At 31.7% G+C, this 9,243-nt stretch overlaps 1 protein-coding gene across 1 annotated transcript in view; it reads left to right on the top strand.

Annotated features, from left to right (window-relative positions):
• The first annotated feature begins 6,389 nt into the window (after nt 1-6,389).
• The window catches only part of LOC139498503 (uncharacterized), a 19,561-nt gene continuing 16,707 nt past the window's right edge, over nt 6,390-9,243 (top strand). Inside the window, exon 1 of the mRNA XM_071286917.1 lies at nt 6,390-6,412. The gene's annotated coding sequence lies outside the window, so the exon portion shown is untranslated. The remainder of the gene's footprint in view (nt 6,413-9,243) is intronic.

Genomic DNA, 9,243 nt, shown 5'->3' with positions numbered 1-9,243 from the left:
TTTTTTTTTTTTTCTGCATTCAAACTTCATTTTGCAAAACAAGAGCGGTTAGGAAATGACTTTACTAAAACTTAAATTATTTTTCAGTGAAAATAAATGGGCCCTTTTTTATCAATCGTATTTACCCGTGTCACTTACATTATGACATATTCTAGTATGACTTAACAGGGTTTCATTATTGAAACAAAATTTATTTTCGTCGATACTCTACAAAGAAATTACTTCCAGGCAACAACTGTTAATTTGTATAAAGGTTTTTTAGTCTTGTTACTTTTCAAATTGCACATGATTTTCATTTTCGTGTGTTTACTTTAAGTTGTAAATATTATATACTGCTTCAATACGGAAAAATCTGGTAACCGAGGAATTTTTAATCTCCCTCAGTGGACAAACAAAGGCCAGTTCGTCAATAGGCTTGGCAAATAGCAACAAATAGTCATTTCTTATCTCTGGTCAAGGCACAGATTTTACTGATAATAATAAACTGGATTTAAAAATCTTAAAATCTTGAAATTTCCTCAAAATATACTTTTTTATTTGGATAATTTTAAATATCTCTTCTTATCATGGGCGTGTAATAAACTGATTACATGGATTAAGATTAAAACAATTTAGTCGAATCTTCACATTTCATATATGCATTTCAGTGTATCGATCAGTTTTGATAAATTTCCTACCACTGGATATTTCAATAAAAATTATTCAAATAGCATATACCATTGGAAACTTTGTAATCTCATGCTTAGCAATCACAAATCTATATTGGTTCAGCATTGAAAGTAAAAAAAAAATGTCCGATAAAAATCGTTAAATGCAAAGGATATGCTCTTATGTTATAGGACTATCCATAACCGAGACCAAATTATAATAAGGAACTTGAAGGAACAAATTTTCTATTAAAAACGACTACTTGTTGAGGACAATTTCTGTATAATACATAATTTCAAAGTAAATCCGAATAAAAATAATATTACTTTTTGTAGATTCAGGATACTCACTCAGTCATGAACTTCCTAGTGTAACTGGAAGGTGAAAAAATGTACCTTGAGAAATTCATAATTGTACACTATGCAATTCAGGAGATATTGGGAATGAAATCTACTATATTTTCAAATGTTTGAAATTTAATCATGAACGAGGGAAAAAATTGAAACCATATTAACTAAATAGACCAAACCTATTGAAATTTGATGATTTGATGAATACTAGAAACATCAGCATGCTAAATTAACGATAGGACATCCTTGCTTACATTATCTTAGGATACCTTCCATAGGCGGATCCAGGGGGCTTGGGTCCCCCCCTCTTTCGTGGGAAAAATTTGGTTGATTATATAGGGAATCACTGATTCATAACTGGAGAGAGCTCCTCCTTAGGTCAGTCAGCGCCCCCACCTTATGACAAGTTCTGGATCCGCCACTGCCGGGCTTCAATGTACAGTCTGAGATATGTAATAAGAAATACCTATAATTTGGACACTTTTGAAAACACGGCCGCCTGGTGCAATTTTTTTTTTAATTTGAATTTATTGCCTAAATGAAATGCACTACGAAATAACTGTGTTCTCGGGTCATATAAAATTAAATAGACATAGAAAAATCCAATTTCACGATTTGGCTTAATCTATTTATATCAATTTTTATGTTTATTATACCTAATATGGGCATCAGCAGGTTAACGAGGTCAACTCGATATTTAATTAGATCATGGCGTCTATGACTATAATACACATGGAAACGAAGCTTCATATTATTGATCTCATGATCTGTAAATTGTGTATTTTAGACTTTTAATCGTTTGTATAAATATTTACATTATTATAAATCAAATATGATAATTTGAGTCAAATCGGTGATATGAATTTGCCAGCTTAGTTGTCCCCTTTCACAGGCACTTGTCTCAGAAAAAAAAATCCTATATACCTTAATATAAGGTTTTATACTGCACTCGTTCTATTTGAGCAGTCAAAATGCGTTGACTGTATATTTCTATGTCATATACAGTCACTGACCCGATATCACTTTTCCTCATGAATATTCAAATAAAAATTGCCGAAATAATATTGAAATATTCATACGACCTCTTCAACCTGTTCTTGTTTCAAATGCATACAACAATGCGTGGAACGACTCAACATTGTTTCTTTTAGAATTATTGGAAAAACATATTTAATTTGTTAATATTGTTTGTTTGCAACCTATTTATGCTTATGGTTGATATTTAAGTCCATACTCAAACGATTTCGTTCACCATCGAGTGTTTGTTTCAACAGGTAAATGTAAATTTCATTGCGTTGTATATTTTTCCGCGAGCATGATGTTAGGCCTTTTTAAAGGATATTTTCCCCAATATTTAAACAGGTCGAGAACTCTAGATTTTCTGACGTCAGAATATATTTGCATAGTAATTTCCAAAACACAAGGCCAATATGGCATTGAAAAACTGACCAATCGACTCAATGAACTACAATGCATTGTGGGCTACTACGAGTAAACTACTACTTAAAACACGTGGAATTAGTGGGAAAACAGTCAATTAATATATTGTCTGGGACTCTCATTACCAAAGTTTTTATTCTGCAAATATATTTAATGTAAAATATATAACGTAATTTTCAATTTGCATGCTCAGATTAAAAAAATATTGTTTATTGGCTTCACGATTCGACTTTCTTTTTCGCCTTGCAAAAGTAGTTGAGAACCGGTTTTGTGCATTGTTATGAATTGAACCTGCATTAATTTCACGACATGACACAGTGAAATATCCAATGAAGTGACCACTGTCCAGTAAGAAAATCATTTGAGCTCTTTTAAACCTGTATAATGTCATTGCAAAATCATTTCTGCCTAGAAAAACACGAAACTTTCATTGAAACACTTCTTTCTGTACTGAATGTGTATTTTTTTTTATCAGGACCTGAACATCATAATATTCAGTATGCTAAAAAGAAGTGTTATGAAAGCGGCAGGGGCGGGTCCAGCCATTTTAAAAAGGGGGGTCCTAACCCTGGACAAAAGGGGAGGGGGTTCCAACTACATGTCCCCATCCAAATGCACTGATCGTCCAAAAAAAGGGGGTCCATCCCCCGGAACCCCGCCCCCTGGATCCGCCACTGAGCGGGTACGGTATATAGCTCAATACATTTTTTATAGTTTCATCCATCGATAATATCCGTTTGTTGCTAATTTTATCACAACATATACCTCAGAGGGTTTTTTTTATCGTTCGGCTGCTACATGTCCTGTTGACATATGTAAAATATCTCCAATATCTCCAATATTAAAAGTCTCTGGATCATAGTGGGTGCCACATTACCTATTATTTTATTTTTTTCTAAAACGTGCTTTGTATATAGAAATAAGAAGATGAGGTATGAGTGCCAAATGAGACATCTTTCCAACAAAGACATAATTTAGTAAAGTAAGCAGTCATAGGTCCAATGCTGAAAGGTAAGCTGTTAATGACCCAAAAATTACTTGTGTAAAACTATCCAAAAAAAAACAAAAAAAAAAACGGCCCAATTAAATATATAAAAGGACAAGAAATCTATCCCATCAAAAAAAAAAATGTTGTATAGGAGCCTGTATTTCCTGTATATATATATATATTATTTAAAGATGTCAATCTTATTTTCAAAGCTTGTATAAACAACTATACAAACAAAGCAAGCAAGCCAACCAAAGTTTTACTTTGCAGGTTTAAGAAATCAGCTGTAATGATTTTATTCAGTTTGGCAAATGTCCGAGTCCGTTAAAAAACGAACAAACTGAAACTACAGTTGCTGACTTCACTACCTTAATAAAAAAGGGAACAGTTTGAAAGTTCCCATATACTGAAATGTGACCAACAAACATACTTATAGATTTTGTTAACACTGCCATGTATGTAAATATTTCTTCGCCTTTTTTACGATCACAAAATTCAATGATCCCACATTTGTCTTTAAATATCTATACGAACATTGCTGTACTCTTGAATATCAGCACCGGCTGTTATCGACGGCTTACTTTACACCAGTAAGTTTGTCTCATGGGTAATTGTGTTTTTTCGCTGTTGTTTCGTAGCTTCTGGTGGACAAATACATGAAATCTCTGTGCCATCATCAAACATGTTAATGACTATATATCGGGTAATTCAAACACTTTTTTCTTCGCATAGAATTAACTCTTCGTTAATCTGAGCATGGAAGTAATACTTTATATCATGAACTATAAATGAGGATACACAAAATGAAAAAATTAAGCGAAATTGTGAATCCCGCATTGCACGAAAAAATGTGTTGTATTTCAGTAAATAACACGTGTTCTTGGTTGATTGTAAACACGTAGTAGTCCATCATGCATTGTGACTAATTTAGTGGATTGGTCAAAAACCTAGGTAAAAATAAATTGCGTCACATGTAAATAAACAATTACATGTGCGGGAACATAAGTATGCTAATTTATGCATTTCCATATAAGGTAGTGGTCCCGACCTGTTAAATCAAATAAATAACCTTGACGCATTAAACAACAATTGAAAATGTTTTTTTTAGATTGCAGTATAAAGACAATAATAGTGCATTGACTTGACATATCAACGATATAAGGATTCGGCCCGAAACGGGGAAAAAGCTCGGCACAGCCTCGCATTTCCCCGTTTCTAAGCTTCATCCTTATATCGTTGATATGTCAAGTCAATGCACTATTATTATCTATATATTAAGGTATACCCCTTTAAAGATATCAGTATTAAAGTGTTCGTGTATCTAATAAAGCAGATATCATTCAGGCGCGGATCCAGAGAGGGGGTTCCGGGGGTTGGAACCCCCCCCCCTTTTTTTTTGGTCGATCAATGCATTTGAATGGGGACATATAATCGGAACCCCCCCCCCCCCTTTGTCCTGGGTTAGGAACCCCCCCCCCCCCCCTTTTTAAAATGGCTGGATCCGCCCCTGTCATTAATATTGTAAACAATTAATTAATATGATGAAAATCATAGTGTGTAAATAATAAATCTTTATCTACCATGTTAAAAGTTATTATATATATATATATATATATGTCTAACCTTTAACATGTTTAGACCCGACTACGTTGTTTTAGAAGTGTGCTATATTTAATTGTGTCAATCATTTCCGTGTTGTGTTATATTTTTGTTTAGGCTCGTTAAACATTGATTGCTTACACATGTTACATTAATCTAACTATCGACAAAGGAATTCGAAAAAAGGACAAACCTGGTATGATTTATTTTTCATCTGAGATTTGTATTTTTATTTAATTCTTGTTGATATTTGTCATGTTTGTGTGGTTTCATTTAATCTTAGGCGTGTGAACTTAAATCATCGAAGCGTGAAAATATATGAAAGTTATAAATATGTTTTCAATTCAATTATATATTTATGTTCATTAAATGACAATCATACTGTTATATTTAACATTGGAATTATTTTGTCATTTTTGTTTAAGGAATATGAACACAGGTACATTTACATTATTTATAAAATGTGTAACCCGAATCCGATCAGGTACAATAACGAAAGTAGAATTATTATAAGTATGTCAATGTTTAGAATTTCGTTTAAAAGCTAGTACGAAATATACTTTGGGCTTCAAATATATAGGAGCAATCAAAATTGAAAGCTTAATTAATATACAATATTAGGTCAATGTAAGAAAAATATCAACTTTTTCATTGTTTTTGTATGACAATGTATGAGGCTGAGAAACATGGGAAGGACGAGGTTCTACCGAGCCCTTCCCAAGTGTTGTCCCGAGTACAAAAAAGTTGATATTTTTCTGACATTGACCTAATATTGTTTTCATACTACAACTTAAATAAATAAATTCATAGCTATTTGAATCAGTCAAACAAATTTCAAACTTATTTTCATCCTTTAATGAACCCCTGACTGTGGAAAAAGTCTTCCATGATAAAATTGACATTGCATAAAATATAGCTGTGTCACTTTATTTAGAAAATAACAACTAGTTGCAGTATTAAGCAAGATGAACGTTGTTCAAATTATAAACTCTAGAAAATAAAAGCTGAAGATTGTGATTTTAAAAAAGTTTCTTCCGTGTGTACGCATTATGGGTCAAGAACAATAGAAACGAATCTCTTCAAGCAATTAAGTTTGTTTACTTTAGGAATCACATAGATTATCAGATGAAAAGCCTATGCCATATGGATTTGTTTGTAAACAATGATCCGTAATATGTGAGACAGTGAAGTTTTGTAAAAAGTAGGGATCCTATTTTTATTATATTATTATAGTAACAATTTCAATACAGTTGTTTAGGTGATTTACGGTATAATGTGTATCCTGCGAGATGCATCGGGTTTTATCATTATATTGCTGATAAGCCGACATACCACATGTAAAATAAATTTTATGAAAATGTATTTATAATTCTTTATTCTTTCCCAGGTAAGAAGCTTAATTTTATTATATTTTTCCTTGTAAAGAAAGTTATTATTTCTTCTAAACTTTTTGGATATTTTTGAATCTTTAGTTAATTTTAATTGATTAATTGATTAATTTAACTGGTAACATCTTTGTTTGTTCCTGGACAGTAATTCGTTTTTAGATAAGTTACTATAGTGTGTTGAAAATTTTAAGTTGTCAATTTCCATCTTTGTTTGAAATATATAAGTTTCGATTGCATTATTAGCAAATTGAGGTGTATATACAGATTTAATGTAAAAGGGATGTAGTGGTTTGTAATAACCGTTATAATAAACAATCTAGAAAACATTCATAATAGAATTACAATTAAGATACCTGGACGACCCATCATCTCACAATGTGGTTCCCCTACAGAATTAATTGGTAGATTATTAAATTACTTTCTCCAACCCGTAGTGAAACGACAAAATACATATACTAGGGACACTACACAAATACTTTAAGTAATAGAAAATACTGTATGTCCTCATGATATAATTTTATGCACCTATGACTTAGGAAGCATGTATACCAATATGTACTATAATGAACTTATAAACGCCATAGAAAATGCGTACACTGACATGAGACAAAGCGATTATGAAATCCCATTAATCAATAAAAATTATCTTATAAATATACTCAAACTAGTACTATATACTAATGAATTTGAATTTGCCGGAAACCATTTCGTCCAGAGAATTGGTTGTTCAATGGGTGCAGTTCCGCCACCCTCTATTTGTGATGTTAGAGCTTACACATTTATCAGCTCAATCTTGGAAAAATTTCCATTTAATAAACAAGTTATCTTACACAAAAGATTTCGCGATGACGGCTTGATTTTATTTTCTGGAAAATTAGAACAACTTAAAGTGCTATTCGATATAGCAAATTCAGAACATGAACTACTGAAGTTTACTTTTGAATATTCCAAAACGTCTGTTAATTTCTTAGACGTCACAATATACAAGGGCGATAGTTTTCAGTCCACTAATATATTAGATACAAAATCCTACATTAAAAAAACCGAAACGTATCAGTTTCTACATAGAACAAGTGCACACCCTATTGGAACATTTAAAGGTTTTGTAAAAGGGGAAACCCTAAGACATTTACGTTTAAACAGCAATCAATCTAATCTTGAAAAGGTTATCAAACATTTTGAATCTAAGTTATTAGAGAGAGGTTACTCATCCAACGAAATTCACAATTGCATAAATTCAGCCTTAAATACTAAAAGAGAAAATGCAATGAAATATAAAAAGAAATATAATAACAAGGGCACCCCTTTAACTATGGTCACTAAGTACCATCCCTCGATTCGGAAGCTATCATCAGTATTACGAAAACATTGGTCAATTATACTTAATGACCCTACTGGATGTAAACTATTCAGTCGGCCACCTATCATTGCCTACAAACGTAACAAAAATATGTCAGATATAATAACCTCTGCAGTGGTCAAGGTCAATCAATTAACTTAACTTCTACATATTGAAGTTTAATCAATGCAAGTATTCCTTAATTGATATAACATATTATAGTCTGCTATAGATAGAACATCACCTATAAATAAAACTTTAAAAATAATATTATAAAATACCAGGATTAATTATTATCACCATCCCTAATGGAAGCTAACTTTTGTATGTAGTTAAAACCTTATTATGTTCTAAATGCATACTATAGGCGAATAAACACCTATCATTACATAAAACGAACTGATTCAACTATGTTAAGTAGTGATTTGGTCCAGTTACAAAAGGTCTAAAATTAGTATGTCTGAAGCTGTCAAACTGAATTTTAGACCCCCTAAACACAGAATTGTCAATATTTTGAGTTAGAGCTGGTAGAAGTTTCTAAAATTTTGCTATTATTTGTCCCAATAGTAGTACACTACACTGTAAAAATCTTTTTGAGATTGAACTGGTGAGATTTTTTTAAATTTGAATCTATTGTCTAAAAGAAATGCACTACGAAATAACTGTTCTCAGGCCTAAGAGATAAAATCAGTAAATGTAGATTCTGTACTTTGGCAACTTCCCTGAATAGTTTGCTGGTTTCAATTTGTCAAACTCAATAAAAGTAAAGAATTTAAATCTTTGTTTGATAGAAATTTTGTCATTTTACGGCTAAATAAGCATTTTAAAGCAGTTTCCATGTTTATGCATAAGAGGCATGCTGACTTTTTATCTGAAAGCTTTTGATGCTTTGATATTTGTGTTTCTGTACATAATTCAAATTATATAACCCATTAGTGAACTTTGAATCTATAAAAAAGTAGATTTTAACACAGAAAAAATGTGCAAAATATGTTGTATTTCATGGCCCTGGTTAAACAACCTGTTTCATGTATGTGTCCATCTGTAGTCAATCATAAATATTTTACTAAATCTAAAAAAAAAAAACAACCACTTTACAATGATCAGTACACCTTATTCATTTCATATGCCACCTTCAATGTCTTCTTTAGGATAGTTAGTGGTTCAAATATATGCCAATTGAGACTAAAACAGCATGCAAGTTTTCCTTGAAAAGTGAAAAAACTGTGCATCAGACCATGCTGTCTGCAAAAAAAGTTGAATGCAATTTTGCATGAGTATTTTTGCAATTAGACTTCTTGTATCATATATCATCTTAGCATAGAAATAAACAAACAGTAACAAATTTCCATTTCAGATAGCTTCTGTATGCATTTTTATATGTAAATATGTGCTACAGCCTAAATCGACTCTAAATAATCTTTAATCTTACATGGCCTAAGACCATTCTATACTCATGTGGTATCCTTTTTGTAACTTTTCTTTACATTT

Source organism: Mytilus edulis, chromosome 12 (genome assembly GCF_963676685.1).
Source record: "Mytilus edulis chromosome 12, xbMytEdul2.2, whole genome shotgun sequence".
NCBI classification, from domain to species: domain Eukaryota; kingdom Metazoa; phylum Mollusca; class Bivalvia; order Mytilida; family Mytilidae; genus Mytilus; species Mytilus edulis.
The sequence above is the reverse complement of the archived record's forward strand: the minus strand, read 5'-3'. Positions and strand labels throughout refer to the sequence as shown.